The sequence below is a fragment of the Trichechus manatus genome, unplaced genomic scaffold (genome assembly GCF_000243295.1).
Source record: "Trichechus manatus latirostris isolate Lorelei unplaced genomic scaffold, TriManLat1.0 scaffold00392, whole genome shotgun sequence".
NCBI classification, from domain to species: Eukaryota; Metazoa; Chordata; class Mammalia; order Sirenia; family Trichechidae; genus Trichechus; species Trichechus manatus.
Window position 1 is genome coordinate 329,461 of NW_004444328.1, and position 5,869 is coordinate 335,329.

A 5,869-nucleotide genomic window follows, 5' to 3' on the forward strand; every position below is an offset into this window, starting at 1 on the left:
TGTAAGCCTTCACCTGAAGTACAATAAAATATTAAAAAAAAGAAGATATCAGTATTAGTTCAGTCTTTTATTATAACTTTAATTTCCTATGGCTATGTCAAATTCATCTGTACTATTAGGAAACCATCATCCACATCTATACTGAAAATCCACAGAGTCACCATGAACAACTCAAGTCTCTCAAGTTTTGGTTTTTTCAACTATGAAATGGGAATAATAAGCTCATACCACATAGGGTTGCTTGGGAAAATACAACAGATAATATTTATGAAGTGTCTGGGCAGCTCTTAACATATGGTAAGCACTGAATAATATCGCCCTATAATAAAAAGTAGTATCACCCTCACATTCATTCTTATCTCAACACTCTTTTCCTTCTTTTTGATACACCATCAGTCTTTGATGATATCTTTTGATCTCTTTCTTTTGAACATAGAACAGACATCACTGTAACCCATGCCAGGAACTCATCAACTTCCTTAAAACTCAGATCTCGGAGATACACACATTCTTTCTGGTTTGGTCTTTAATGTCATTGAGGGAGTGATGAAAGATCTTATTTGAAGGTGAGTACAAAATACACCAAGGCAACATGCCTAAGACCTGCAAAGACAACATGGTCTAAATGCCATGGAAGATTTCCATTCTGCAGCCATGGTTCTCCGTAACAAAATCCCCAAGTGTCATGGACCACGTGAGGTTATACAAGAGTATGTAGCACGTGGTGTTTTGGGAATGAATGAGTTTTACCTCTAGTCATAGGAACTTTTGACTTCTCATCATTAGAAAACGCACTGCCTTCCTGGATGTGAGGCTCAATTTGAGTGATGTACTTAATGTTAGCCGTTCAGTTACTGTCCAGAGCAACTATTACATCTATTTTTGAATTGTTGCCAGTAGACAAGGTACCCTCTAAAGGAAAACCAGCTTACGTGAGTGGTCAATACATTATTTTTGTACTTTACATTAATACATCCCTCACACTAATTGCAGATAATGGTATCTCTTATATGACCAATTGATAAGGCAGAGAGTAGACACGAGTAGCAAAAAGAAGAAATGGAAAGTGAAATTGGGAAGGACCCTGTCTTAGTCGTCTATATAACAGAAATACCACAAGTCGATGGCTTTAAAAAAGAGAAATTTATTCTCTCACAGCCTAGGTGGCTGTTAGTCCAAATTCAGAGCGCCAGCTCTAAGGGAAGGCTTTCTTTATTTGTTGGTTCTGGAGGAAGGTTCTTGTCATCAATCTTCCCCTGGTCTAGGAGCTTCTCCTCTCAGGAACCTCAGGTCCAAAGGAAGCATTGTGTTCCAGGCACTGATTTCTTGGTTGTATGAGGTCTCCCACTCTCTGCTCCCTTTCTCTCTGTTCACTTTCCTCTCCTTTTTTATCTCTTGTAAGAGAAAACGTGATGCAGGTCACATCCCAGGAAAACTCCCTTTACATTAGATCAGGGATGTGACCTGAATAAGGGTGTTACATCCCACCCCAACCCTATTTAATATAATCTAATCTTGACTCATTAACCACAAGCAGAGATTAGTATTTACAACATATAGGAAAATTACATCAACATCAATCACAAAATGGAGGACAACCACATAATACTGGGAATCATGGCCTAATCAAGTTGACACATATTTATGGAAGACACAATTCAATCCATGACAGACCCATATAGAGACAGATAGGACTTCTCTCATATACTGATCACTTGTTTACAATATGCCTAATTGTGGGCAAGTATTTAGCCACTACGAGCCTAATATGTAACATAAGTATACCAGTAATTGTTGTGAAGTCCATGGATAGTGTAAATGGTTAATTTGCCTCAAAAGAAAGACCTGGTAATCTATTTCCAAAAAAATCATCCATTGAAAACCCTGTGGAACACAGTTCTACTCTGACCCACATGGGGTCCACATTAGTGAGAATCAATGCCATGATATCCAGTACCTGTTTCCTGGTAGTATGTGATCTGCAGCAGAGTTGAGAGGATTGCAAATAAGGCGTGGAAAGTGTTTTGTTTTTGTTGCTGTTGTTAGGTGTCATTGAGTCAGTTTTCAACTCAAATTAATCCCATGTGACAGAGTAGAACTACTCCATATGGTTTTCTAGGCTGTAATCTTTACATAAGCAGATTTTCAGGTCTTTCACAAGCATAGCCACTGGGTGGGTTTGAACAACCAACCTACTGGGATTCTACCACCAGGGTCACAACACACAACATTCTAAGTTATCAGAACAGTTCTTTGGATGTTCAGAGATTGATCAGTACTAAGACCCACTCTTGCAGCACAGAAGCAAAAAAAAGATATGATTCCATCTGATGTTTATTTGCATAACCCATAAAACTGGAATCCCAGAGCCTTTAACTTCCAAAGGAGCAGGGACAGGGAGAGAGAACCAGAGATACCAGAATTATAAGACTTGCGTCTGTTTCACACTGCGTAAACACTTACCTCAAATTTACTCTTCTCTTCCTCCATAGAATTTCCAGAGGAAAATGGCAGCAGGAAATCACTCCGCAGTGACTGAGTTCATCCTCATTGGAATAACAGAAAAGCCAGAACTCCAGCTGTCCCTTCTTCTTTTCTTCTAGGAAAGTATGTGGTCACAGTTGTGGGGAACCTGGGCATAATCATACTGATTGGGCTCAGTCCTCATCTGCACACCCCCATGCACTATTTCCTCAGCAGTTTGTCCTTCATTGATCTCTGCCATTCCACTGTCATTAACCCCAATATGCTGTTGAGCTTTGTGACAGAGAAGAACATCATTTCCTACCCTGAATGCATGACTCAGCTCTACTTCTTCATTTTTTCTTATATCAGAATGTCATATGTTGGCTGTGATGGCATCTGACTGCTATGTTGCCATCTATAATCCATTGCTTTACAATGTTACCCTGTCTTGTTGAGTCTGCTCCTGGTTGGTACTTGAGGTATATATGATGAGCTTGATTGGTGCCACAGTTCACACAGGTTGCATGCTAAGAGTGGTTTTCTGCAAGGCTAAAATAATCAACCATTACTTCTGTGATGTTTTTCCACTACTGGAGCTCTCCTGCTCCATCACTTATATCAATGAACTGGTACTTTTGTGCTTCAGAGTATTTAATATTCTTGCGGCAATCTCTCACATCTTGGATGCTACAATCTTCTATGTTTCTGCAGCATTTATGTACCTGCAACCATCAAATATCAGCCCCATGGACCAAAGCAAAGTGTCTTCTGTGTTTTACACCACTATTTTGCCAATGTTGAACCCTCTGATCTACATCCTGAGGAATAAGAATGTTAAAATTGCTCTCAATAAAATCATTGAGAAAAGACTATTTTGCATTAGCAAACATTTATAACTCTTGGAAGAAATGCAGTAAGGAAGGAGTCCAGAGACTGCAACATATATACACAAGTGGTGAGATTATTGTCAACACTTGATTATTTGGAAGACGTTCCCAAGGATAAGACTAGACTCATAGTGTCACATGCAGGGCAATCACATGGAGGACAGCGTCCATTGTAGGAAGTCCCAGAGATCACCCGTAGTAACCCATATTACCTCTAATCATTAAAAAAAAAAATCTTCAAAAGCCTTCATATGGGGAGATCATAATTTATATACATGGGAAATGGCACTTTGTTAGATAAGACTTTTCTACTGTAATCCATAGAAAAATCCATTTGCTCTGTATCCTTTGATCTTCTTAATACTTTGTGTATTGGTCCTTATTTACTAATAAGTGTACAAGTAAACTTTTCTGGAAAAAAATGATTTCTAAAGTAAATAATTTTTAATGATTTGAAATCTACAAAGTTCAGTCCCTACTAGTGACAAAGTGCAGAGAACTGCAGTAAGGAATATAGAGGCATATGATTCATGATAAGACTTAATTCCTGCCCACAAGATGATAACCCTATGGTGGAAGAGACTGATAGAATAATCAGGACTGAATACATTATGTGTATTTTTACTTATGTTTTTATACCACATTGTTTTCTTCACAGTTTTAGCATTGTGCTACCACCTCCATTTCCCTGAGAATATTATATTCATTTTCCTCTATTTTAAAATATTTTTCTTTTCACCCATACTGTAGAATCACAGATGTAAATGTGACATTCTTTGACTATGCGTTCAAATCACATGGATGAGTTATTCACAAGCAAGTGTTAAATTGGAAAATTGTTTTTCCCTCATTTCTTTTTTTTTATTGTACTTGATATGAAGGTTTACAGAACAAATAGTTTCTCATTAAACAGTACACATTGTTTTATGACAATAGTTAACAACCCCATGACGTGTCAACACTGTCCCTTCTCAATCTTGGGTTCCCTATTACCTTGGGCATCGGCATCATAAGAGATCAAGACCAGCGACTTATAACAATTGCCAAAGGAGACTTTTAGGTTACACTAAACATCAAAGAGTACTACAGGAGTAGTATTCAGAACTATCCACCAGGATCATCAAAATCATTTTCCTCTCCCGAACAAGGGAGGAGAAAAATGTACAGCGCTGAAATATTTGGGAAGAAGGAGGTTTATGTTTGAATCCCAGTCTTTGATTCATAGACATTTAGAGTCCTCTGCTCTGGCCTCCCTCCCAATGTACTTAATGATGAGCATAACTAATTATATACCTCCACTTGCCTTCTGTCTTACTTATCTAGTGCTGCTATAATGGAAATACAAGTGGTTGGCTTTAACAAACAGAAATTTACTTTCTCATAGTTTAGGAGGCTAGAAGTTCGAATATAGGCTGCCATCCCTAGGGGAAGGCTTTCTCTCTCTGTCGGTTCTGGAGGAAGGTCCTTGTCTTTCTGAACATCTGCTCCTGGGCAATTTTCATGTGGCTTGGTATCTCTCTTTCCCCATCTCTGCTCCTTTCACTTGTTTAACCTCTTTTATATCTCAAAAGAGATTGACTCAACATACACCTACACTAATCCTGCCTTGTTAATATAACAAAGACAACCCACTCCCAACTAGGATATAACTACAGGCCTAGAGGTTAGGATTTATAACACATATTTTGGGAGAACATAATTCAATCCATGACATCCTCCCTCTAATATTCATACACAGGTTTATCATCTCCCTGTCCTCTACATTATAAAATTATGACAAACATTTCTTTGTTTACTCATTTCAATTTATATTTAGTCTGTGTTAACTTATGTCTCACCTTCTTTCAACAATTTCATTTAGCACATTTTTATTGAGACTCAATATATGCAAGGCACTGTGCTAGGCACTTTTTTGAGTTTACAGTCTAGGGAAGAAAAAAAACAGTAAATAAATTATGAGAAATACAGAACTAAATAATTAAGTTCCAAATGTAAAACATAAACAAATTCATGGATGTATATAAAATGATCTTATTAACTTGGTTCTTCTGCTATGCCTTAAATATTATATTAGATTTCATAGGGAAAGAAGTTGGAAGGAGAAGAAAATTAAGGAAACATGATGTGTCAAAACCAAGAGCCTATCAAATGCCATTTTGTGGAATAGCCAAAGTATGCAATACTTATTTGGAAATAAAAGAAGAAATTATAATAAAAGTAATTTGTTGCTAGATGACACAAATCTTTGAATGCCATGAAAATTGGTCTGAAATTTATTTGTGGACCTTAGAGAATATTGATGACTTTTAAGAGTTTAATATTCAGTAAAATAATTATGAATCTCTGTATTATTATGTGTAGTAATGTAAAAAAGGAACAACAGGAAAGATGAGCTAAGAAAACAAATTATGGCCAACATTATGGGAATGAAAATGTTGGGCAAATGAAAGATATTTTAGAGAGAAACTCAATAGATTGCGATTTAAACAGTAACATTTATTAAGTTCTTGTCACCA

General features: G+C 37.0%; 1 pseudogene; it reads left to right on the plus strand.

Moving 5' to 3' along the window:
- The first annotated feature begins 2,427 nt into the window (after positions 1-2,427).
- Positions 2,428-3,362, plus strand: LOC101350279 (olfactory receptor 150-like; annotated as a pseudogene).
- The last annotated feature ends 2,507 nt before the right edge of the window (positions 3,363-5,869 follow it).